At 43.9% G+C, this 27,797-nt stretch overlaps 1 long non-coding RNA gene and 1 pseudogene across 2 annotated transcripts in view; one reads left to right on the forward strand and one right to left on the reverse strand.

Moving 5' to 3' along the window:
- LOC309369976 overlaps positions 1 to 27,797 on the forward strand; it is a 260,636-nt gene that overhangs the window by 4,485 nt on the left and 228,354 nt on the right. The gene's annotated exons all lie outside the window — the stretch shown is intronic.
- LOC309370089 (small ribosomal subunit protein mS38 pseudogene) lies at positions 2,875 to 3,443 on the reverse strand (annotated as a pseudogene). The gene has a single exon. The product of its transcript is annotated as a small ribosomal subunit protein mS38 pseudogene (transcript).

Below are 27,797 nucleotides of genomic sequence, written 5' to 3' on the forward strand. Positions count from 1 at the left end.
GAGCTCTACTGGGTTAAACCACAGAGCCTAGGACTTGCTGATCAGAAGGTCGGCGGTTCAAATCCCCGTGATGGGGTGAGCTCCCGTTGCTCGGTCCCTGCTCCTGCCAACCTAGCAGTTCGAAAGCACGTCAAAGTGCAAGTAGATAAATAGGTACCACTCTGGCGGGAAGGTAAACGGTGTTTCTGTGTGTTGCTATGGTTCACAAGAAGCGGCTTAGTCCTGCTGGCCACATGACCCGGAAGCTGGATGCCGGCTCCCTCGGCCAATAAAGCGAGATGAGCGCCGCAACCCCAGAGTCGTTCGCGACTGGACCTAACGGTCAGGGGTCCCTTTACCTTTACCTTACCCCACTGCAAAATGCTTAACTCAGTGATGGATTGCGTCCATCATGTCAAACCATCCTGTTCTCAACAAATTAATCTCTAGCAGAGTTTTTTTCCTCATTATTCCTATTTTGGACTCATTCTGAAATAAAGCAAACCATGATATAAAGCTTCTGGGTGGTCGTTCCCTTTTCTGTAGAATGCCCTCCCAAGCGAAGTACACCTCTTTCCCTACATATTAACATTCAGGGTGAATTTTAAAACATTCCTGTTCACCAAGGCATTTGATAGCTGAATTATACACTGACAACCTTAAAGTTGTTAACTATGGGAGCATGTGACGTTTTGCGTGTTTTTCAATGTTCTGAATATTATTATTTTTTATTCTGTTGTTTTAGAACTTTTGCTTTTGCTGCCCTGGGCTACTTTGACAGGAAGGCTGGATATCATTTAAATAAGTACATACATAAAATAACAGGGGTTTTTGTGGGAGGAAGTGGCTTTTAGCCCCCATTTGAAAAATTCTGTGTTGGCAACCTGGCAATTCGATAATCAAATTAGTTTTGCTTTTGTCCTCACTGAACACTAGATGTCGCTCTGTTTTCATCTTTCCCCCATCCATTAGCGCATGGGTCTAATTATTATGCCAACACCTGCTACCGCTGTTTCCTGCTCTGCTTGTCTCTTAAAGAATTCAATCCCCGGGGCTGTCAGCTTGACATATTTGGTGTCGCTATGTTCACTGCAAATTCCAAAGGAAAGATGTTGATTCAGAGCATATTGCACATGTCTTCCGACTGGATGTATTCCTGAAGGTTCTATTACATGACGTAATGGCTTTAGGGACCCAACCACTGACATTCATTCAGTTAACGCAACTCCGTACAATCGTGGCTTCCAGGAGCTAGGAAGGCATGAAAGCAAGAACAAGATCAATGAGATGCTTTATTTCTTAATCACAGGATAAGTCGTTTGGATTTTCCTTCCTGGTTGCTTGCAGCATTCATTCTGTCTTGCGGGAGATTCTGTATAGTATCGGAGAATAAATAGCTCTTCGTCCTAAGCAGTTATTGAAATATGCTCTTGGTTTCAACAATCAAGGTCAATATTATACATAATATTGCCAGTGTGCTCAAGGCAGTTTACATTAAACTGCCAAGAAATTAACAATAATATAAAAGCAACAAAACCAGTCGCTCCACAATGTATAGAACAACACAAGAGGCAATTCATAGTCATATGTAAACACCAGGATATTAAACAACAACACTCCATTAAACCCTTGTTCAAAATATAAATTAAGCAAAAATGAAAAAGGCAATAATATAACAAATTAGTTCATATTATTAGGTCATAATATTTTCCCCAAACAAACAACTCTTCCCTAAACTCACTCACTATGCAGTCCTATAGATGTATACTCATAAATAAATTCCACTGAATGTAATTTAGGCTTTGCTCATTTATTTATTTTTAGGTTGCATTTTGTTTTGTTTGTAGAAAGGTAGGGTATTTTGCCAACACCCAAAGTGAGAGAAGGGATGATCATCTGTCTCCTCTGGGATGTGGTGTAAGAAATCTCTCTCTACACTAAGAATGGAGGAGAAATATGGTTCATCTTAGATTTCAACGAGATTATCCCTAATTCGAACTTTACGAAACAAGAAGTGAAGCAAAACACAGCTACCCTTCGAAAGTTGCACTTCTCTGAATTTTGTCATGTGGTTCTTCAACCAAATAATGTGTACATAAATGTGTCTTTCAGGGGGATGTGTACCTAAGATGCACACAGTAGTGAAAATAATATACACAAAAAATTATATTAGGGAAAGCTGTGTGCCAAAATATTTGGAGAAGTGTGCATTAAAATGATGGTGAATTTTTGTGAAGATTCGAAAAAATCCACAAACTGATGCAGAAATGTGGAGAACTGAACACTGGAAAAAATGAGATGCCAAAATTGGCAGATGCATCTATCCTACACCATATGCTTAAGTGTATGCATTGTGAGAACACTGTAAAAATCAGAATGACAGAGAGAACAGGAAATGCAACTCTTTTGTTGATGATTCCAAATGTCTACACGTTGATTTTCTACCACAGCTGCCATACCTATCATGCCATACCTATCTTCTGCCAATCAGTTCCACTGAAGGGAATAACAGGGGCCATGCAGAGCTCTGTGTCTGCCTTTTCCCTGCAAAGCCTTCAGGGACTGAAGGAAAGTCTCAGGCTTCCCACCATGCAAGAAATAATTCAATTACTATTATTTGGTGCAGAGCTTAATGCCCACAAGGATCATTAGCTTTCCATTTGATTTTCTGCACACTGTGACCATCATTCAGCTATTCAACCACCTAATTATTAAATTTTGCATATTAAAGAAATGCACACATCACCAGAGATGGCTATGTTGGCGGAGCATGTATAGATTTCCATTTGTTTGTTGAGTGTGTATCTTTATTTTTATTTATTTTATTTTATTGCTTTAAATATTGCTTATTTTTTTAAAAAAAAAACCTCATGGAGACATCAATCGGACTTCTTGAGATATATCTTGGGTGTTGTCCATCCCTCAGGAGCCTTCCTCAGTCCGGCTCTCCTCCAGAGGCATTCCAGATCTCATTCAAACCTTTTTTGTTTCCTCCGGTGCCGACCTTCCGTGACCTTCTTCCGCAAAAACACTGTCCGCTTCATCAGCTTCCTGTACTTGTGTCTGTTCACCTTCCTTCTCCGGATCTTCAGAACGTTCTTGCATTCCATTTTGCCCTGGTTCAGCTCGCCTCCCCCCTCCTCGCTGTCATCCTCAGCCTCTGCATCCCAGGAAGATGTGGGGAGGTCATACTGATGGCTGGGTTCATAGCCTAGCTTCTCATAAACACTGATGGTGCCTCCACCTTTAGGGAGGACATACTGGACCGTCAGACAGCTTTCAAGGGGGGAGATCGACAACTTCCTTGGCACCAGGATTTCTTCCAGCTCAGGGTGCAACGCGTACCACTGCTGAGGTTGGGCTCCATTTCTGTTTGAGGGAAGTGTGCTGTAATTTGTGGAAGCGAGAGGGTTGATCTCGACAGAAAGCGTTCTGCAAACTTCGCTATCTGAGACATCAGTCATGGTAGAAGCATACAGGAGGACCACTCATCCACACGGGCTTACCATCCCGTTCACGACGATGGGGGGCTGTTTGAATGATCTTTATTTTTATTTGATTTATATTATAATGCTTGTGAGTCACTACCTTGTTAAAAAAACAAAAACACCAACAGACTAGTCTAATTCCCATAATGCATATAAAACATAAAAGAACAACATTAAACTGTCACTATCATAATGTCATTATATCTGTGGTGCAACCACATTTGGAAGTACAGTTCTGGTTGCCTCACCTTCGAAAGGATATTGTAGAGAGTGTGAAGGAGCGTCTCCACCCCCATCGTTCTGCCCGAACACTGAGGTCCAGCTCCAAGGGCCTTCTGGTGGTTCCCTCACTGTGAGAAGCCAAGTTACAGGGAGCCAGGCAGAGGGCCTTCTTGGTAGTGGTGCCTACCCTGTGGAATGCCCTCCCGTCAGATGTCAAGGAAATAAACAACTATCTGACTTTTAGAAGACATCTGAAGGCAGCTCTGTCTAGGGAAGTTTTTAATGTTTGATGTTCTATTGTGTTTTTAATATTCTGTTAGAGTCCCATGGACTTCAAGAAGATCAAACCTATCCATTCTTAAGGAAATCAGCCCTGAGTGCTCACTGGAAGGACAGATCGTGAAGGTGAGGCTCCAGTACTTTGGCCACCTCATGAGAAGAGAAGACGCCCTGGAAAAGACCCTGATGTTGGGAAAGATGGAAGGCACAAGGAGAAGGGGACAACAGAGGACGAGATGGTTGGACAGTGTTCTTGAAGCTACAAACATGAGTTTGACCAAACTACGGGAGGCAGTGGAAGACAGGAGGGCCTGGCATGCTCTGGTCCATGGGGTCACAAAGAGTTGGATATGACTAAACAACTAAACAACAACAAAAACATGGGGGGGATACAATTAAGAAGTAATATATGGCCCCTCTTCTCTCCCCCACCTGCCTGCACGCTAGGCATTTTTACCGCTTGTTAATAAAGAATTGACTGGGTCGACAGAGGGCAAGATCAGTGGTGTGACTCCAGGCATTGGGACCAAGGTTTCCTGGAATAGCTGTGGAGACTCACCCTTTCCCTCCAGCACAAAGGCAGGGGCTGCACACTCTGATAGTATCAAAATTACACTCACATTAACCCCCAAACTCTTTTTAAAAAATTGCAAAATAAATCTGTTTAAAATTAACTTTTAAAAACACCACCATTATCAAAGCCATCCTTTATTTTGCAAAGCACACCTCACTCATTTTAGACATAAAACGTTGGCTCAACGTGCTAATCTTAAAAGAGCAGTTCGTCTTACAACAATAGGAAGGTAAAGAAAACAGACCTTCGAGGTTCTGGCACGTCTTTAAGTGCATTGTTCAGCCCAGAGGCATTCAACCCCAGAGCTTCAGCAACACCAAACAAAGGTATGTCACAATCTTTCGTCAGATCTCTCCTTCATTATATTTTATCAAAGATCACCTGACAGCAGCATGCAGACATGAAAGTCAAACTACGGTTATAGGATAGATTTCGGAGGAAGTTGCCTGTGCCAACAAGCCAGGAATTGGCCCACATTTCCAAGCCAAAGTTAAATAATTAGAGGCCCTAAGGAGAGGAATATTTTATTTTCCTCCACAGCACATGGCAGGGATACCACCCAAGAAGTAGCAATGGACTCCTGATACAAACTGGGCCAGCTAGTTTATCGCTGCTCTGTTGTTGCTATTTTGAGAGCTACAAAGAACTGGAAGACCTCAGGAGTCTCTGTGTACCTTTTTGCAGAGTAGAAGGAGGATCCTTGAAAGATCTGCAATAACCACAGGGAGAACCTTGAACTGTAATGGGGAAAGAGTAGGCTCCTGCAGGCCTGAAGCAGGGCAGGTGGCGCTAGTAAGAAAGATGGAGGCAGTCTGCAAGCTTACGCCAAGGCGATCAATACTACTCAGCGAAGAATAAGTGGAGAGCTAAAAAACAAGGGCACAAACTCACACTGCCGTTATGTGGGAGGGATTTCTCTTGCATACCATTTAGCTTCCAAACTCTCTTTGGCTGTATACACACCATACGTGATTTAAGACACCCTGAAAGCAAATGCAGAACTGTAGCTTACCACTCACAGAACTACAATTCCCAGCTCTGTGAGGGGTAAACTACAGATCCCAGGATTCTTTGGGGGGAGTCGTGCACTTTGAATGCGTGGTGCGTATGCGGTATAGAAAGAGTCGGCGGGAAAGCACAATCATAAGTCATCTTATGGTTTGTTTGTTTGTTTGCTTGCTTTTTAAAGTGCTTTTTATTGAATTTTTGTGACAACACATAAACACTCAAAACGTAAAGAAAAACAAACTAAACTGAAAACACACACAAAAAGAAACTGCAAACACATAACCATACAGTAAATCTGAAAAATCTTACAAACAGACTCACTTCTTATTTTCTATTCCTGATTCTTATTTTGTTCTTATAGACTTCCTTCCTCCTCTATGTGGTTCTACTTTTCCTTTCTTGATAAACTGCTTCTTTCTCTTTTCATCATTTCTATCTTTCTCCATATAATGTACTTGTAACCCTTGTTTTGTTTTGCAAAAATCACTCAAAGCAAGTCCAGGTTTTTATTTGAGGACACTGTTTTTTAAGATACTCTTTATACATTCCTCACTCTTTTTGGGATTTTATCTTGGACTGTCCCCTAATTGTGTCTGTGATAAGTCATCTTATGGTTGTGAGGAAGGTTGGTGCTAGATTTTATTGTCACATCACCGACATGCATTTAAAGCACATGGCTTCTCCTCCCCCCCAAAAAACCCCCAAACTACTGGGAACAGTAGTTCACCAGTCACAGAACTACAGTTCCCAACACCCTTAACAAACTAAACACCCCAGGATTCTTCAGAGGAAGCCATGTGTGTTAAATGTAAGAGGGCCGATCTTGTTCTGTGTTTCTTTTCTGCTTTCAAAAACCATTAATTTAGCACAATACATGATTTAATGCCCCTTCATATAATTTGCTTTCTATTTTATTTATTTGTAAATTTTGTTACCCTCTTTTCATTACAAGATAACGTCAGAGCAGAGTGAAATGCCGAAAGAACACAATAAAATCAGTCAGTCAATAAACTATGTCCCTATTCTCATCAGTTAAATGTTGGAGGTCATGCAATAAAACCAGGCGAAAGCACATACACAGGTAAATAGCTATTTTTACCAAGTGCTGTGACACAGATTCAGCCGAAAGCCTGGGTAGGTCTTCATTTGGTGCCAAAAGCTTATAAGCACCAATGATCTCTTGGGTGTGAGGGAGTTCCACAGATGGGGTGTCTGAATCGAGATTGCCCTTTCTCAGGTTGACTCAAACCGAATCCCTGGCAAATGAGGGATTCTCAAGGGGACATTCTCATTAAAATCAGGGCAGGTACATTACTGGGAGTCAGCAATGCAGCAATGCACAGGGATAGCCCAAGACATTTTGCTTTCGAGGCAAAGGACAAAATGGCGTCCCACCATTCAGAAACTGACCAGAGCAGTGGCTGAATCTTATTTTAACACTGGTGATAGGACAACAGCATCTTCTGCCATACCTAAGGGCAGCAAGCTAGTTTATGGGATGCAGGGTAGGCCATGCATGGCACACACATTTGCTCGTCAAACTCCTTGCCACCATTCTCCTCCTTTTAGCATTTGCTGCCTGAGGTGGGTGCCTCACTCTGACTGACGATAAATCTGGTCCTGACAATGCAAGCCATTGTGATACCATATCGCACTTATGCGAAACTAGGGTATTATGAGGAAGACGAGGAGATACATGGAGTAGCTGCAGTTCCCTGTCTCTCATTGTGGGATGTAAAACTGCAGTCAAGTACAACATTCCTATAGTGGACATGTTAGGGGATGTTTTGTACCACTCAGGAGAAGACTTCCAGTTTCCTTCTGAGCTGTGACAGACTTCCATTATATTTGACTTAATGAGGGTATGGTCTGTTGTACTAGCATGGAGGAGCACACAGCCTCTATGTTCTGATCAGTGTGTGTTCTCCATTTTGTATGTTGCTGCTTGTTTGGAGAAGTGACTGCTTAGTCACAGTCACTTGGGACTAACTTCTTTACCTCGGGTTACAGATGCTTCAGGTTACAGACACTTCAGGTTACAGACTCCACTAACCCAGAAACAGTACCTCAGGTTAAGAACTTTGCTTCAGGATGAGAACAGAAATCGTGCGGTGGCAGCAGGAGGCCCTATTAGCTAAAGTGGTACCTCAGGTTAAGAACAGTTTCAGGTTAAGAACGGACCTCCAGAACGAATTAAGTTCTTAACCCGAGGTACCACTGTATCTGTGAACCTGAATGAATCTGTGAGTAAACTACTTTTATGTTAATGTTAATCAGATTCTTGTGTTTATTCTTTTTAAGAGGGTTTAGAAGGGATTTTACCAGGAAGGAATCTTTAATAGTAAGACTCAGATGAGTCAGCAACAAAATGATTGCTGCGTAATTTTAAAAAGGGGGATGTTTGGAACTCTGCTAGAATATGGAACTTGCTAGCTCAAGTTAGGAAGGATATCATTAAATAATATATCCTCTCCTGCCTCCCTAATCATCCCCACACTCACAACATCTCTTTCCACTCAAAAGGGAGAGCATAAGGCCAGCCTAAGACCTTTTGTCGCTTGAGGCAGAGCAGAAAATGACACACAAACAAACACAAACAGACACATGGCATCCAAGGTCAGCCAAGTTATTTTGGCACTTGACACAGGAAATCTCTCAAGCTTCTTTCCTCCTCCCTGGCAGTAAAGACACAGTAATAGTAAATAAACAACAATTTGCTGCCCTTTCAAGACAGCCAAAACCAACTGCCTGGGACAGTCGCCTCAGTCTGTCAAATGGAGGGGCTTGCTGTGTCTGGAATGAAGAACCAACACTGATATGATATGATATGATATATGATATGATATGATATGATATGATATGATATGATATGATATGATGATATGATATGAAAGTCCTATGGCTGGACTTTCTACAGTGGTACCTCGGGTTACAAATGCTTCAGGTTACAGACTCCGCTAACCCAGAAGTAGTACCTCAGGTTAAGAACTTCAGGATGAGAACAGAAATTGTGTGGTGGCGGCGCAATGGCAGCAGGAGGCCCCATTAGCTAAAGTAGTGCTTCAGGTTAAGAACAGTTTCAGGTTAAGAACGGACCTCCGGAACAAATTAAGTTCTTAACAAGAGGTATCACTGTACTTTTAAAGCAACTGTGAATCTGGGGAACAGCATTGGGGGAAAACAGTTTTCCCCAGATGTCATTTCTTCACTTTAAATTGGCCATTGAAGAAGATCTTAGCCTCACAGAGGGATGGTGGTGATACAAGCATGTTTTCCCCCTTGTGGAGCTAACAACAGCTTTATTTTTGGTCAGGAAAACAGCATGGGAAGAAAGGCTTAGGCAACCTCTCCTCTGTGCCAGATGATTTTTTTATTGTCATCATTGTTGTTTTCAAAGTATTATGGATCTCCCAAGCATGTCTCTTCTGGCTTTCAGCATATCTATTAGTGTGATCAAACACACACCTAGCAAAAGCAGAACGAAGGTAAAGAAACCCACATATCTTCCTGAGATCCATGGCTGACTGACCCTGGCATATGCAGCTAACTTAGATGCGTCAGATATACCATAAAGGGTGATTCACGGCTCCGTTTCTAAGCACAGTTCTTCACTCTGATATGGGAAGCTGACAAGAGATAATGCTCTGAGATCAGCCAGAAGATAAAGTGCCATAAAGAGAGATAATGCCCACTAGGAATCCAGCACACATGTGCTTCTCAGCCAACATAGAAACATAGGGTGCAGGAGTGTTTTGGGGGGTGCAATAAGGCAGCAATTTCTATTTTGACCTGTATTCATCATAAGCAGTGCTGTTTCCATTCCACTGCAGATCAGTTTCCACCAAATAAGTTATATGCCATATTTCTGTTGTAATTGTTGTGGCTGATGCCAAAAACTGCATTGAACTCCGTCTCCCCCCACCCCACCCCACCTCCATTGGCTGTTCCTCACAAGGAACTCCTGTGTGGAGTTTAACTGATGGGCAGAGGAGGGGTTGCATCCTGCTGCCCTGGCTGCACACATGAGTTCCTTTGCTCAACCCTGCAGAAAGCATTTATTGCAATGGAAAGGAAATCTCAATAATTTTTAACATTGCTAGTGTTTACATATCGTTTGAAGGAGGGGTGTGTGGGTGTTATAAATAAATACCAATTGGTATTTGTTTGACTGATTTCCATTCCAGACCACAGACAAACATGCAAACTGGAGCAATTTCCACTTCCATGACAAATTACAGTGGAATTCTCTGACATCCGTATAAGAGGAGAACTTGGGGCTCATCCAGAACTCCTTTTGTGATATGTTTCTAAACACAGGCCCAGGCTTTGATGCTTTGTGTCCAAGCTGTGTGTGTGTGTGTGTGTGTGTGTGTGTGTGTGTGAAGGCAGGGAAAGATCACGTTTACAGAGTAGGCATTAAAGCTGTGAAATGGGCTAAAAGTACATCAAAAAAGTATTCAAAAGCTGAACAAAGAATGCTGTGCCAAAACTGATCCTTGGGCTAAGCACTGTTTTAAGGCACTGACTTGCCTTAAGATTACATCATTTACACCAGAGATGGGGGAATTGTGGCTTTCCATACTGTCACCAGCCCCTATGGCCAAAAGCCAGGGATCATTTGAGCTGTTCTCTCACAAGTCCACAAGTCCCTCACCTCTAATTTACATTAAAGAATCCCCATTAATTTGAAGAAAACCATACCACAGAATTATTACTGTCCTCAACACTGCTTCATAGCAGATTCCTGGCTCATATATTTGTCCTTTGAACTGAATTCGCCAACCCATCATTTCGCACTTTGCTCCCAATGTTTGCCAACAGCCACTTACTGATAGCACTGAAGATAATAGGATAATTTGTCTCACAGTTTGCCAGCTCATCACAGCCATTACACAGTCCTGGCTTGTCAAATGATGGTAACAGTTATGCAAACAACAAGATGTGGTCACTGTTGCAGGTTTTTGCAACCAGACAGATTAATTCGACTGACCAAGTCGGATACTTAACCCCTGAGCTAAGGCCCTGCCCTGATTGCAAATAAGGCCACGTTGCAATTTCTGATGCAGGCAGATTTCAGGCAAGAAAGTGGCACACCTAGAAACTTCTACTACAAGAAAGACCTAGAAGACAAGCAGAACATCACTTGCTGGCATGTTTAACTCCCAGTTAAAGTGCATCATGAATGATCTACATCTTTCCCTAGGCTATGGCTCTTCCTTCTCATAGCCTGTGGGTGGTAAGGCCTCTACATGCTGACAGATAGCACCCCAAGCTAGGTTTGCCACCTTTGGTCGGGCAAAATAAAGGACAGGTTGGTAGTGGGGTTTGGGGGGCACACACAATCTCACAACATGAAATCCTTCCCTCCCAGTTTGGGGGGGGGTTCCTTGCATTTGGCCTCTCGCCTCCCTCCCTCCCTAGTCCTGCTCTTCCCCTTGACTGACGGCCAACTTAAGCCGCAGGTCCAGCCTCTCGCCCATGCTGGTGTCAGAAGAGACTTGAGCACAGAGGAGGAGGAGGAGGGAGGAGGAGAGACCGCAAACCCGCACCATGCTAAACCAGCGGGTGGCAGCTTGGGAGCAGGACCAGCGAGAGGGAAGGAAGGAGGGGACGAGGGCAGGAGAGCGGGTTGCTCCTTCCCCCTTCTCTCTATTGTTGCTCATGGCAATCCAGGCTCCTCCTGAGCTGTGCCAACAGCCATGCAACCACCATTTTGAGCTCAAATAAGGCATCCCATCCCATCTAAAGTCCAAATAGGACAGGAGACACTTTTGTCCAAAAACGGTGCAATCCCATTTTTCCAAGGCGGGCGGCAACCATAACATCTCCTCAGGAACAACATATAGGCCATACCATATATATAAAGTGCAATGCTGCTCCAAATAATCATGGGAATTGTAGTTTATCCCTCATAAAGCTACAATTCTCAGCACCCCTAACAAATTACTGTTCCTAGGATTCTTTGGGAAAAGTCATATGCTTTAAATTGATCCTGTGTACACAGACTCAAAGACCGGATCCTGCAGCCAAGTCCCAGGTGCCAACTCTGTCCCCATGTCTACTCTGGCAGCACTATTAAAGGACCTAAAAAGGTCATTCACATTATCATGAGTTCATTAACCTGCTCGTCTTTTGGTGGGTTGTATGCCAGCAATGCTCTTCCACTTGTGCTAGGACAAACAGGCCAGTCTCTATGCAAAAGAATAAATGGGCACAAATCTGACATCAGACATGCCAATGCTTAAAAAAAAAACCCACAACAACAACTGGTGGAGGAATATTCCAACCTCCCCTAATGTAAGAGAAGAACTTCAAACAGAAACTGCTTTAAGAAATTGCTGTATTGCAATTCACCAAGAGATTTAGTGCTGTCACCTGAGGCTTGAGCATGAGGCAACGGTAATTTATGAATAGCCACTGTTAATAATGCAATTGTCACCAGCTACATACTTCCTGTGTTTCAACTCACCTCTTGTATATGTACTTGTAACTCAGGATAACTATCCATGCATTTGAAAATGTGCACTACAGTCCGCAAAGCCTTGTGCTATAATAAATTTGTTAGTCTTTAAGGTGCCCCAAGACCCTCTGGAAATGGATGTTTATGGTGTTTTATTTGCAAAGTTGTTCTTCCTATTTCAATGTGTTGTTGACCCTGAAGAACCTTGAGAAGGTGACCTAACCATCTGAAACACTGATGAATAAAACAAAAGAAGTTTACACTTGTGCAAATTACTACATATTTGTTGCAACTTGGCATCAAGACGTTAAAAGGTGTAATCTTACTCTAAATGGTTATATATATATATATATATATATATATATATATATATATATTTGTTTTCGTAGATTTTCACGGGTACAGGAATGCAGGTTTTGGTGTCCTCGGGTGTCTTCCCGTGTAAAAGTTGGGGTGTCTAGGCGACGTTTCGACGAGGTCTCACTCGTCATCTTCAGGCTGGTGCTTTCGGCTTCTTGTTACTGGAACAGAGCAGGATCTCAGTGTTTGAGTTCCTATAAATACTGTTGAGGGGGTGTGGTGTATAGCCTCCAATGTTCTGGGCAGAGAGGAAGTTCCCAGGCTAGTGTGCCTTTTCTTCTTTTGTTCCTTAATTACTTGAGGGATATCTTGAGTGATTTCTTGAGTGATATCCTGAGTACCACTTAGGTGGGTCATTAGGTGTGGATTAGTTGCTAAAGTCTTTGTGTCTTGACCTCTTGAACTTTGTGAAGAGTTTTTCTGAGAAGATGGCTGTACTGCACTTAGTTGTGCTCTGGCTTGGCTTCGTGTATAGGGGCGAGCTGTGGTTTTGTGGCCTGTGTCAGCCAGATCTGTGTAGGGATATATATATATATATATATATATATATATAGGCATTTGCCAACACAGGGGCACATGAAGAAAAAGAAGTGTGACTTATTGCAAGAACAAGTGTGATATGCATATAGATAATATAGTTTTGGCCTCTGTAGTATTAAGTATGTGCTATGTTGAAAGAGGATAGTGTTCTATTTATTATGGGGGGTTTTTTGGAGGGGAGCTTAGTATATTTAGCATGTTCTTCATGGATGTATTGAGCTGATATTCTTACATAACAACTTACGTAGCAAGAGTAAAAAATACATGTAAGGAATGAACTTGACAATGAGCTAGAAATCGTTCGAAGTTCTAACCCCAAATAAACTTAATAAACTGTTCGTATGGGAGTTACAGGAACAACTTTTGGGTGTAATTCAGATATTTTTGAACTAATTCAGTGAACGTCATTGAAGTGAACCAGTTCACTCCAAGCACTGCTTAAATCACACACACAAACATACATACACACAATGTTATTAGTTGTAGAGGGGGGAAAGACAAAAGCTATGTATAGTTCTCTTTTCTTTTCTTTTTTACCCCTCTGCAGCCAATAGCAGATTCTCCTGAGGGCACTTGCCCTTCCCCCACCACACCATCTTTCCTAGGCCACACCCGCTTTCTCTAGGCCACACCCTCTTTCCCTAGGCCACACCCTTCACCAGCCCTCATCCTTCCTGAGTATTTTTGCCTGTCTCCTTGAATTCTAATAATGACTCTTGCTTGCCTGGATGGATGCCAGAAAGGGTTGTCTTTGTGTCTGTAGAACCTAGCCTACTGCACAAAAGTAAAGCTAAACTTTGTCTCCATTGCTCCATTTCATCGACTGGCTGGATGTAGAGGAGTGGTGGGAGGCACCAGCTGGGGAACTGCCAAGGGAAGAAGACTCAGAGCCCAGGGAGTGGTGATGGAACAATGATGAGTGGTCACAGAGAGAAGAGGGAGAAGATTGAGAGGAGGAGGTGAAGAGGTAACAGTGAGCGGGGAGAGTCTGTGGCAGAGAGAAGTCTAGAAGCGGAAGCGGAAGCAGGAGAGGAGGGAGGCCAAGAAGCAGATATGAATCTGGCTGGTGAAGAAGCCAGGGTATCCCCCACCCTCATGCTGCGACCAGCTCCCCTTCTCACTGGTCTCCCAGGATCAGGAGAGGTATGAAATGAGAAGAGCAGAGACAGACATGCCAGCATAGCCTCCGATTGCTTGGGAAAGACCCGGGAGAGGAGGAGACAGACATCTGTGAAAAGGCAGGGATCTTTAGTCTCCCTACTTCATGGGGGCAAGATCTGAGCTGCTGTGCTCATTAGGCCTGACATTTCTGTGCAGATCCTGTTTTGCTGATAAGGATTTAACCCCAGCTTGCCCAGTGTGATTTACTGCTGGCATGCTCCTGTCAACATGCCAGAAGCGTCCCCTGTGGCCCTCATCCTGCATAAACGAGACTGAAGATCTCGATCTTTGAAAATCTTAAATTCAATAGTACGATCTTGGCTGTTATATAGCAAGGGGGAAAACCCAATGTTAAATCATTGTGCATTTCTTTATTCCTCCCTTTCAGTGGTTCTAGATTAAATCCATTCAGCTCTGAAGCGGACAGATGGGTTTTCTATCTTCCAGAACTGCAAACTCACTCTGCGTTCAGCAAATCAAGTTGTAATAGTTCTGCAGGAGCAGAGCAAGGCTTCTGCGGAGAGAACTTAGATGATAATTCTGTCACTGATATATGAGGCAGAACAGAAGGCGGCTCACTCTTGCGTTACACGACTTACATTCCTTTGCTGCTTGTGATGACAAAGAGAAGGTCTTACCCATCCTTGCTGCTGGTGCTAAATCGGAGCTGAACAGCACTGGACTTGTCATCGTTATAGCCTCAGCTAAACGCCAATTGAAAAGATGCCGTAAAAAAAGAGAGCCTGATACAGCCATTCCTGGCCATTCTGGGCCTTTCACGTATCCTTTGTATTGAGCCTTTGCCATGATTTTTGCTCGTGATGTTATTGGGGTGGTTATACGTGAACATGCTTTCAATATCATTTGCACCTGCAAAAGTTTCAGGGAAGTCTTATTGCTTCATTTGCAATAGGGGCAGCCCTGTATCGGAAAGGCACTTTCCACTTATTTCTTCCCTCTAGGCTGCATGCCTTAATTGCTTTTCTGCTGGCAAGCATACACCCCTGGTTTTGCTGGGGTGGGGGGAGCAGTAAGGTAGGAGGCTTAATTTCGTTCCCTTGCCCTTAACCCAACACTTCCTCCTTTCAGACTGTGTACTCCACACATGCTGTTTTGTTTTCAGCTTTTGGGAGAACACCTGAGTTCGCAGGTGTTTCGTTGGCCATAAGGGGTTGAATTTTCATGGATGAATTAATGCTGGAAGCCTCCACCAGTATTTTAGTCGAACACTGTCATCAATCTCACCAGACACCCCATAAAACAATGAGATCACTGATGGCTGCTTTATAAAATAAAGCCACAGTGACTTAGCAGTGCTCTGTGTTGTGGAGATTAAAAATCAAATAAATCACCTGCTCCTTTCCCTGCCATTTTTTTGACCCAAAATCTAGCACCTCAATGCTTATTCCATTTATTGCAGATTAACTGTTTTAAGGCATAAATTGCCTTGTATATTTGAAAATCTTCCAGAAACATGCCATTATTTCTTTTCCCCCTTGCTGTCTAATATTACTAGAATTAGAATTGTTTGTTCTGAACATGTCAATAAAAGACATGTTAATTCCATACACAAGGGTATTCATTAACGGACGATGGTTCAGGTTTTGGTTGTCCAGCCTTAAAATAAACCCGTTTTAAAGTTCCTTATGGTTCCAATAGAAAGGGGCATCACTTCAGATTGCTGGCAGCCATCCAGTTTTCCTTTGAATGGTGCCACAGCCAGCAAAAAAACGGATCAGCAAAGTTCAGGCTACACTGATGTTATTTAATTTATGTGGACAATGCACTGGGAACATGAACCCGCAAAAGTATGTGAACCACTAAGGAGAGCGTTCCATTTCAAGCAACACTTACAAAGAGGAGATGGAATAAAATCTTGATGCGCTCTCTTTCTGAAGAGCTGCTTGAATTGGAGAATCCCGTGAGGGTTCCTCCAGACCAATGTTGGGCTTTTGCTGGTGTGTTCTGCAATGTGTCATTAAGACAAGATGGTCCACATATCTTTCTGCTTAGTTAGTTGCTCCATAATACTTCCCTGATGCTGTCAGGAGGAGTGCTCTTGCAGTATAGCCTAGTGAAAGCAGGACAAAACACCCCATAACATCCATGGCATATAAAGTTACAGGATTTCAGGCAGAAGTTATAGGACAGGCACTGATTGGTAATGAAGCCATATGTCTTCCCTGAAACCTTTTCAGGCGTGCGTAATATTGTAAACATGATTGCGTATAGCTGCCCTGATTGCACCATGAGCACAAAACATCATGGAAGGACTCCAGGAGTGGATTCATGGAGCAGCCCCTCAAATGGTACATTTTTCCAGTGCTCCCTGTTGGTAAAGGTGCATACCCTCCAACCTGTCTAGGCTGGTTTTCTGGCCGTGCTGGCCGTGCTCCCGGGCGAGTCACGTGACCTGCGTGAGAGGATTAGAGCCAGAAAGACAGGTTTGTGGGCTCTGTGCCCTTGCGCAAGGTCACAGTCTTGTGCATTGTGAGGTGCCGTGCTGAGAGCGCAGCACCCAGAAACAGAATGCCCAGATCTAAGTGGGGCAGTTGAGGGGTATGCAGGTGCAGTTTTTAAAAGTTTTCACATTTTGGGACCAGCCCTAACAAAGTATGTTGTTCTTAAGAAAACTCCATTATTCTCTTCTCTGCAACAGAATGAGAATCCACAGATGGTTGCATTCAAAAGTATTTTCCATACCAATTTTTTCATTCAACATGTAAAATTAACCAGGTGTTGTTCCTCATTGTACCCCTCAGAAGAAAATACGTTGCAGTTCTATTGCCTCAGCTCTATTCTCTTTTACTTATACAGTAACCAACTGAATGATGATGATTTGAGGTCATTAGACCCCAGCTTGTGAGGAGGACACACCCACATAGACCTTCTTACACTTCCAAATCATTGCTTGAAGTTTCCCTGGTGAAAGCATTTCTCTTTGGACCACATGAACTGGCAAGACACCAACATTTATGTATTTATTTGCTTGTATCTTGAATTGTTTTGCATCCCAAATTTAGGAGCATATTCTTCCAAAGCTGCAAACATGATGAACTAAACAACATCTGATTTATAACCAATGTAAAAATACATTTTAAACTTTTTGAAACCGCTTAAAGTAGCCAGTTAAAAGACAGCCAGCACATAAACAGTGGTCAACACAGTGTAGTCAGAAAACACAATGTAGCACAGTAAAAGCAGCCTCACCAATTCCACAGTTATTAAAATCAGTCCATAATCAATTCATAATATGCATACAAGTGGCAAAGAGATGAGTCTTCAAATCTCATTTAAAAACTTATCCAATCTCCCTCAGGATCAAATTTCCACAAATGTGGTGCCAACATTGAGAAGGCCCCATTCCATATGTTTGCCAGCCAAATTGCTGTCACAGGTAGATACACAAGCTGTGTTTCTGAAGCAGGTCATTGTCATACACCAGAGTGGGTGTCCTCAAGGACTAGGGTCCAAGTTACAGGAGATTAAAGACTTCACCAGAGTATTCACCATTGAGGACGGGTGCAGCACGGTACAAACAAACCAAGGTCCAGGCTATGTCCAAATGTGATCCAGAGACAAAGTCGGGCAACAGTCCAGAGTCACTATCACAAGGAGTTCAGGCAAGGTGCAACACAGCAAGGCAGGAAAAGCTAGAATCAGTAGTTAGGAGCCAAAGAATGGGGAGGCAAAGACCTATGTTGTTTCCAGAAAATGGAAAGCCTCAAGTAGGATTACACACCCTTGCCCCTGGCAACAAAGGAGTATTAGGGAGTGACAAGCAGAGCTCCCACTCAAGAACAGATTGGTGAAACTGGGTCTGTAGACATACACTGCAAACACTCTAATGGGATGTGGCCCAAATCCAGGACAATATCTTCCGGGTCCGAAATCCCACATGAGTTATGTGACCTACCCGAGATTGTGGACCTGGGAAAAGTGCTTTTTCGGGCACGGCGACCAACAATGCATGTTTTGGAGTACCCCACAAGATCATGGACCCCCCAAACCCTTATTTTTTGGGGTGAAATCTCGGCCTGAAATTGAGCAAGAGTCAGGCTCCCAAAATGGCCGCCGTACTCTCACAGGAGAAAACAAAATGCAGGACATCTGGCTCACCCTCTGAGGACTCCATGGCTGGCACCAGGCCACAGCCAGACAATCATAAGACATGGGCAGGGTGGCAGGACTGAAGGCATTTCTTCAAATAACATGCTCCCCAGTGCACAAACACTGCCCTTGTCAGATGGGGTCACAGTTGCATATCTGCCTCAACTCCTAAAAAAACACATGGACCAAAATACCACACACACCTGGAAAGTGGGGAGGGGGAGGTCAGAAATGCTGGAACCACAACGCTGAAATTGGAGTCGTCTGGACATCTGCCCTTAGTCATCCCAGCTGTCAGAAATACCCAGCTGGTGGGAGGGGACGTGTCACAATGCCTAGACAGTCATGTTTCCTAAAAATGAAATGTCTAATAAGGCACCAATGTGTGACGCATGCACAGGAGCTTCTGAGGGTGACCTGGTACTCACCAGCAGCCATACACATGCAAGTAAACGCAGTCTCCTTCACCCAGTAAATGCTTTTCAAGGCAGTTAGTTGCCCAGCTCTGCAGTTGCAATCTGTGCTTTCCAAAGCGTCCAGCTTTCTCAGTTCTCTGGTTATTGTTTTGCAGCCTTTAGGGGCGTACATATCTTCTAAATAAAGACCACTTGTCACCACAGAGTCAGGTGTTCAGTAATGTACCAGAATAAGACTGTGGGGAATTCTGCCATGAATATAGGGACTGCCAGATCAAGCTTGTGTTTTGCTAGAGCCAAAAGATTAGAGGCAAAATAAAAAAGCAGAAACCATTGTTTGTCTTCACACTGGTCAGAAGTATAAGACTGGAGAAGATATTTGGTGGTGCAGAGAGCTTGCAAAGACTATTTGATCAGTGTTCAATATCTTCTGTATCATGGCTGTTCCTGCATCTAAAATGTGGGAATGACTAGGTAAAGGTAAAGGGACCCCTGACCATTAAGTCCAGTCGTGACCGACTCTGGGGTTGCGGCGCTCATCTCGCTTTACTGGCCAAGGAAGCCGGCGTACAGCTTCCAGGTCATGTTGCCAGCATGACTAAGCCGCTTCTGGCAAACAAGAGCAGCATACGGAAACACCATTTACTTTCCCGCCAGAGAGGTACCTATTTATCTACTTGCACTGTGCTTTCAAACTGCTAGGTAGGCAGGAGCGGGGACCGAACAATGGGAGCTCACCCCTTGCGGGGATTTGAACCGCCGACCTTCTGATCGGCAAGTCCTAGGCTCTGTGGTTTAACCCACAGTGCCACCCGTGTTCCATGGGAATGACTATATGCCCCTAATTTCTTTCCATTGACCTGTCATTCCACTGAGACCCTGATTTCACTCACCCTGCCTTCAGTTAAGCAAAACCGAGCTCTCCAACATTAATTCCAAAATCTGCATATGCTCCCCAGTACTGTACTTGCTACTGCTATTACTTCTTTAAAATAATAATTAAAAAATGCACCCAAGTGCATCATTGCTCTAATGGCATGTTTCTTGCAAAGTGCTCCCATACATAAATTGCTCTTGCCCCACAATAATGCAAAATTGAAACAGGGGAAAGCAAACAGAATGTATTTCCTCCACTCTGATTCTGAAAACAAGAATCCAGGGTTGGGGAGCGGGGAGAGATTATTGTTACCACTCTGTGGAAAAACAACTGGGGAAAACAACTGGAACCCCCAAATCCAGACAGAAATTTGAACAGAGAGAAATTCAAAACCATCCCTACTAAAATGCTCTTAATACATAATTTGGGAAGCCACCAGAAGTTTATCAACCTTTGATGAAGACAGATGGAGGTGTTACTATATCGCTCACCTTGGCAGGTGTATGTATGTCTTTATGCTTGAAGAGACTGATATGCACTGTTGCATTGTCACAGAAAATTGATGCTGGGAGTAGCCTGAAAGTTGTCAAGGCAGCCTAAAAAGCTCTCTCTATTGCTTCTGAAGTGCAATTCCACAAACTGCCCACACCTTAAGGCTGCTTCATGCAACACATGTTTCCTACACAGAGAGACATGCCAAAGCAGCCCTTCGCTGAATTATATACTTAACATAGGAAGCATGTGCTGAAGCAAAGGTCTCCACACGTACCAGAGGACAGGAAATGCACTTTGCACAAATGAGTCTTTATTTAGGGGGCTACTCCCCAATGGTCCACAGGGAGGATGTGTAAGAGGGTATGTTTGGGTGTGGCTGGAAAGAGCAGGGCAACAGGTAAGTGTGCCTAGCTCTTAGTCATTCGCTCATCCCACACTTTTCAGTGCGTTTTCCTGCTAAAAAGTGTGTGTGTGTTTAATGTGCAACTAGGTAAAGGCACCCCTGACCATTAAGTCCAGTCGCGGACAACTCTGGGGTTGCAGCACTCATCTTGCTTCATTGGCCAAGGCAGCTGGCGTTTGTCCACAGACAGCTTCCGGGTCATGTAGCCAGCATGACTAAGCCAGTTCTGGCGAACCAGAGCAGCGCACGGAAACGCCGTTTACCTTCCCGCAGGAGTGGTACCTATTTATCTACTTGCACTTTGATGTGCTTTCAAACTGCTAGGTTGGCAGGAGCAGGAGCCAAGCAACGGGAGCTCACCCTGTTGCAGGGATTTGAACCGCCTACCTTCTGATGGCAAGCCCTAGGCTCTGTGGTTTAGACCACAGCGCCACCCACGTCCCTTAATGTGCTACTAGGATCCCTTTAATCCACTTTAACTGCACACGACCAGAAATTCTGTGTGCCCTTGAATCTCTCCCACAAAATGCTGACAGTCTGGAGGCACCCAGGTGTTTGCAGAATGAAGGCTTCCAGTCCTCTCCTCTCTACAGTCAGGATGCTGTACTCTAAGCCAACTGAGGTTTCCAAGAGCTTCACAAAGGTTATATTCACGTTACTGGCTTGAAATGCAACCAGGCCGTTCTTTTTCTCAGTTCAGATTAAGTTGGTTTGGATGAAAATGCATTAAAATGCAGTATTTCGTAGGACAGGGTTAGGGCTAATGTGTGCACACCTCTTCCCAAGCTTGCAGTGGGCACACACAGGTTGCCAGTTGAACAGGAATGTGTGCACAGCTAAAGGCGGCTCAGTGTTGAGCGGAGGAGCATCACAATAGAAAGGTAACCCTGAGAGAAGATTGCAAAAGAACCAGCACACTCATATTATGCAAAAACATTTCATCGCATGGAAAGGTACTTAATGATCTTACAATGCTCTCTTCCATTACAGAGAGTTCCTAGGCATTTTTGCAAACCATATGTGAAGATCACTTTATTAAGCTGTTTAACAGCATCTTGCAGAGTTTCTAAACCTTTAGCATCGCAAGGGAAGAGCAGCTTGCCTGATAATTGCAGGGAATTTGAAGAATGCTGGAGACATCTGGTCAGGACACAAAGATTAAGCAGCCTTCATTCTTCAGAAAAATATTTTGGAATTAATCGGGATCAAAAAGGGGAAGGGAGGAGGTCTGCTTCACATTCTATTGAGAAGACAGTTCCAGGGCTTCAATAATATATTTGGTTTGAGCTGAAGGCAAAGTTGGGATGATGCAGTTTCACCGGTGAGGCTGCCAGATTGGTGGCAGTGGTCCAACCTGGTCCAATCAAACGTTCGGGAGCTCATCACTGCTCCATCCCCATACAGGTAGCCCTGCCTCAACACATGTGTCACTTCTGTTGTAACAGTGGGCCTGGTATGTCTCACATATGTTGAAAAAGAGTACTTTGTTTTTATGATTTCAAGTTATGCCTACTCATGTAGGCAAGTGGAGTTTTGAAGTATAAAATATAGATTGACCCATGATAACATATTTGCACTCTACAGCTAAATCCATGCAGAAATATTAGGATTTATTATTATTATTATTATTATTATTATTAGAATTTATATACCGCCCTATACCCGAAGGTCTCAGGGCGGTTCAAATAAAAAACAGGGTGGTTCACATAAAATAGGATTTGTCTCCTATCCATGACTTGTTCAATGACTATTTAGGTAATTCACTTGTTTATAAAATAAACTAGAAAAAATGCCCACAAAAATTAGGATAAGGCAAGCAGAACAGAACTCCTGTTCCTTTCTCCTTCACGGATCCTATCTCCTACTTCCCAAGTCACCTTCTGGGGTCAGAAACTCAGGCCTTCAGGAATATGCGCACAGGAAGTTTCATGTGACTAAGAGATTTAAGTTTTAACTGCCTTGCTATTGCTAAATTTTAACTGCCAAGAGCAATAAACCAGTTGTTTCAAACCAACAGGCATTCAGATCTAGAGATTGGGGGTTTGTCCATAGCAAGACATGACCAATAAGTCTAGCCTTTCGAGACACACACACACAAATGGCTCTGGCATGTACCATAAGCCCATTTGGGGTGTCAGGGAGTTAAATTGTTGAAATCTCATTTTAAATCACGGTTGCAGAAAGGGCAAATGTCTACCCTTAACTATTGCATGCGGAGAATCCACGCCTGCTCTGTCATTGCCTAAAATAGTATACTCAGGACAGAGCAGACAACTGTAAAAATCCAGAGCAATGGCTGCTGGTGGACAATCAATAAAGAGGCTGCTTCATGTCATTTTAAATGCCTTAGTTGCTGATAAAAAGACAGCTCACACTCTGAGTATTTAGCAGCCTTTAAAAGCTTGCTTCCCTTTTCAAAGACTGTGATACAGGAGCCTCTATTGGAGGAAGGGCAGGGTATAGATTTAAGAAAATATAATAAATATGTTCCTGAAATCATACCCAAACCCCTGAATAGGCTGCAGCTCCTATGAAACTCCATGCAACTCTACAGTTTTCATTATTTGCTGGCATTTATAAAAGTCAGGTTGTTCCCTTTTGGGTCCAGTGCTAATTCTCTAAGAGGCAATAAGCTTACAATTCATTCATGAGGCCTCATGCAGGAGACAGCCAATGTGGTGTCTTAGACTACAACGCCCATCATCCCTAAACCCTGTCCATATTGGCTGCTGGTGCCTCGAGTTGTTGTTCAACAGTGTCTAGAGGGCACTATGGTCCCATGAATTGTTGGAGGGAAGGTGGTCACTGGTTTGCACTGACCATCGGTCAGGGGTAGGCCATGGGCTACAGTTTGAGGTGACCAATGAACCATGATCCATGCCGCAAGTCAGGGCAGAAGAGAAGGTCAGAACCAAACACAAACCAGGAGACAGGCTCAATAACCCAAAGCCAAAGTGTAGCATTCTGGGGAATCCCTAAAGAATGGGACCCCCAGATTCAAATTCTGAAGCCAGTGGTGTAGTGGTTAAGAGCGGTAGTCTTGTAATCTGGGGAACCGGGTTCGATTCCCCGCACCTCCACATGCAGCTGCTGGGTGACCTTGGGCCAGTCACACTTCTCTGAAGTCTCTCAGCCCCACTCACCTCACAGAGTGTTTGTTGTGGGGGAGGAAGGGAAAGGAGAATGTTAGCCGCTCTGAGACTCCTTAAAGGGAGTGAAAGGCGGGATATCAAATCCAAACTCTTCTTCTTCTTCTTGAAGGAAATAATCCCCATAGGGACTTATGAGCATTGCATGCAGTGCTTGGCTTAACCAGCTTTACACACTTGAAAATTTGAGGCTACTAAATCATGAACAGAAGCCAGTCCAGCTCAAGACATTTTGCTGCCTGAGGCAAAAGACAAGATGGCACCTCCCATTTCACATTCAAAAGCCAAATGGACTGGATTTACTTTCTACACTGACAGTTTCTTCTACAACACCTGAGAGAAGCCAGCTAATTACAGGGACATAGCATACAGTATACTGCAGGCATGCACAGTTCTGTCCTCCAGCAGAAGGGTATGGCCAGAAGGCTGAAGAGAGTTCCCCCAGCATTTGATATCTGAAGCAGTTACCTCTTTGCCTAACGGTAGGGCCAGCCCTGAACAGAAAGGCAAACCAAAGGAAATTGGAACACACTAGAACACAAGCAAGGTTTAACTAGAACAGGAAGTCCTTTTGGGCATTAAATTGAGCTCCTGTTGCTCGGTCCCTGCTCCTGCCAACCTAGCAGTTCGAAAGCACGTCAAAGTGCAAGTAGATAAATAGGTACCGCTCCGGTGGGAAGGTAAACAGTGTTTCCGTGCGCTGCTCTGGTTCGCCAGAAGTGGCTTAGTCATGCTGGCCATATGACCCGGAAGCTGTACACTGGCTCCCTCGGCCAGTAAAGTGAGATGAGCGCTACAACCCCAGAGTCGTCCACAACTGGACCTAACGGTCAAGGGTCCCTTTACCTTACCATCTTCTCCATTGGAATTTGGAAGAGAGACTCTCTCTTTCACTTTTTGCCCAGATATAATGCATAGATGTGTTTTCTCTCTTTCTGCCTCTCTGATGGGGCAGGTGGGTGGGAGAAGGGGGAGAAAAGTGAGAAGAAAGGGTGGAACCCAGAACACTCTCCCAGAAATCCAAATGTGGCCACAGACATGCAAAGGTTGGTGACCCCAAGGGTTAGGAGGAGAGAGAGAGAGAGTTACTGGCTGAAGGTAAGTCAATAACTTCTGAGGCGGATTTGAACCAAAGATTCCCAGCGCTATGCCCAACAATCTAACTAGTTTCATATATTCGTTAACAAAAATGTTTCTTCAGTTAATCGCCATGTTTGTTGCTGAGGTAAACAAAAAGTGGTGCGAGCGGGTGGAGGAAGAGAGCAACACACAAAAGGGTATTCTTAGAAAGTTTTCTGAGGAGAGGAAAGGTGGAGAGATGAGAGAGGGAAGCAGAGAGCACCATCATGCTAAATTAGCTTCTGCATTCACTGATCCAAGACGACATATACCCCAAAGGGACTGAAAAGAGGAGATGAGCAGACTTGGCGAGCAGCTTCTTCGTAAAAAAAACAACCACCAAAAAAACCCAGAGAGACACAGTGACCTCATTTCTGCCATAAAGAATGCTGCTTCGAATCTTGCCGCACAAAACAAAGACAGCCGACCTTGAGTATCCAAAGGTCGTGGTTCATATTGCCTTCGCAGAACGCCAGCAAGAAAACCTCGATTTTATTCCCTGTCAAATGGGAACTCGGAAAACTTCCCTCCGCAACAAATGTAATTCATTCTGAAAGACCATATGCCAGTGTTCCCTGGCTGAGAACAGGCTTTCTTGTTCGTGTCTGGGTAACAAATGCTGGAATTCTCAACAATAGATAGATATTTCCCAAGAGGATGTGCCCTGATTTGCTTGACCTTAGTGCATTCATAAAATGCAAGACAGAGAGGACCCAACGTGGGTATACAGGAAGCAGAGACGAAACCCATAGTTCACAAAGCACATCTATTAACCTATATAAGAGAAAGCGTGCAAATCACTGCACCACATGAAAAAGGGCACACTTTCCTCAATGTGGCGAAAACCCCAGCCCTGCTAATAATTCCACTGCACTTTCTTATTTCAAAAAGAGGGATGGGCCTGAGTAAAAAAAGAAAAATTCCTAGGAGGAAAAATCAATGACACAGAAAGACTGGTCATGAAGGAAGGCAAGTTGGGTCATGAATATCATGAGTCCAGACACCAGCTTGCAAAATCTTGTGGCTGACAGAGATCTTGGAATTCTTCTCAGCTATTTCTGCTATTTCCTATATATGTTATGGCACTTTTTCGCATATTGCCCCCCATTAATATATGGGACATGTTTTTAAATCACCTTCTTTGGGAATATGGGAAGAAGAAGAAGAAGAAGAAGAAGAAGAAGAAGAAGAAGAAGAAGAAGAAGAAGAAGAAGAAGAAGAGGGGGAGGGGGAGTTTGGATTTGATATCCCGCTTTATCACTACTCTAAGGAGTCTCAAAGCAGCTAACATTCTCCTTTCCCTTCCTCCCCCACAACAAACACCTCTGTGAGGTGAGTGAGGCTGAGAGACTTCAGAGAAGTGTGACTAGCCCAAGGACACCCAGCAGCTGCATATGGAGGAACGGGGAATCGAACCCAGTTCACCAGATTATGAGTCCACTGCTCTTAACCACTACACCACACCAGCTCTCCTACACCACACCGGGAAGCTGCTTTATATCTGACCAGACCACCATCTAGCTTAATATTGCCTACCTTGACTGGGAGAAGCTCACCATGGTTTTAGGCAAGGATTTGTTCACCAGCTACCAAAGACTGAACCTGGGGTCATCTGCATGCAAATTGTGTATGTGCTTTACTACCGGGCAACAGCCCCTCCATGCTATTCTAAGTAACAGAGTTGAGAAGCAGCAGATTTTGTGAAACAATGATTTCTGCAGTGCCGAATAATGCTACTTGCATGTCCAACTGACATACATTTGTCATCGCCGACGCAGGAAATTCATACCCATTTCCCCTTCTGCCTTCATATCAAAACCATCCATACTTTGCAAATGTGTTTGCCAAAGAAAGCCATTTATTATCCTTGGTTCGAACGCTGAAGGTTTGGTCGGCCAACATCCACATTAGTGAAATTGCTTTGCCATGTTAGATGAACATACCCAAACGGAGACTCTTGTCATTTCTGCCAGTTACGTTGCTTTCCTTTTCTCTCAAGTGTCTAAGAAACATAATGCATAGCACAGGCACAAGGAAAGAGCACCAAAGCCTTTGCGGATACAGTTGGGTCACATTCTTTAATCTTGACAGTTTTCTCTTCCAGTGTAAGCATGTTTCTCATTTGTGGATTCTAGGTTGGTCTCAAGGCACAAGGGAACCGAGCGAGATGCAGCCTGCTCACCAGCTGACGTATGCATCACCCCCCCGCCCTCAAGCGAGCATGCATAGATCTAGGGCAGTGTGTGTGTCACTAAAGAGAGAGGTGATTCACAGCCTTGTAGACACACTGCGTAACAATAGCCAGGCACTTACGGTTCACCCACACAATGCAATTCACCCACATGTATAAGAATTATAGTGAGAAGTACAGATTATATAGGGGATCATCTGTTGAGAAAGGGATTTAATCACCTAGTAAGACAGATGTAGTGGGTAAGCGGCCTTTTTTCTTCTGGGCTGTTGCCTAGGTTTCAAAAAAAGGCTGCTTGCTTTTGATGCAATGCTCAGGCTGTGGGTTAGCTTGACATTTGAAGGGCAGATAGATCTCGTGGATGGAGGAAGCACTTGGCGTCCGGGGTGACAGATGTCTCTGGGAACAATCAGCTTGCTGCCCTTCTTTCAGATTTCAGTCTAAAATTGAGTCAACAGATCACAAGTAAAATACACAGAAAAGGAGGGAAGGTCTCCATCCAGAGTAGTTCATGCTGAATTTATAGCTCAAGGGGATTTAATAAATATCCCAAAAAATTCATGGTTCAAGGGGATTTAATAAATATCCCAAAAAATGAGGGCGGGGGGCATTGAAAGAGCTCCAACGTACTTCTGTGTAGTTGCATATAGACAGGCACTGTGGTTATTCCTGTTACTTATTGTGGAAACTGCACTGCTGCAGCATCAAGATCAGTTGATGATTAATTTCCCAAATGGCCTCAGTCCAGTATACCTGAAGAAGCATCTCCACCCACATTGTTCAGCCCAGACACTGAGGTCCGGCTCCAAAGGCCTTCTGTCAGTTCCCACAATGTGAGATGTGAAGTTACAGGCAACTAGGCAGAGGGCCTTTTCGGTAGTGGCACCCTCCCTGTGGAACGCCCTGCCATCAGATGTCAAGGAGATAAATAACAACTTTTAGAATGCATCTGAAGGCAGCCCTGTA

The sequence above is a fragment of the Podarcis melisellensis genome (assembly GCF_964234715.1).
Source record: "Podarcis melisellensis genome assembly, chromosome: 5".
In the NCBI taxonomy this organism is placed as follows: domain Eukaryota; kingdom Metazoa; phylum Chordata; class Lepidosauria; order Squamata; family Lacertidae; genus Podarcis; species Podarcis melisellensis.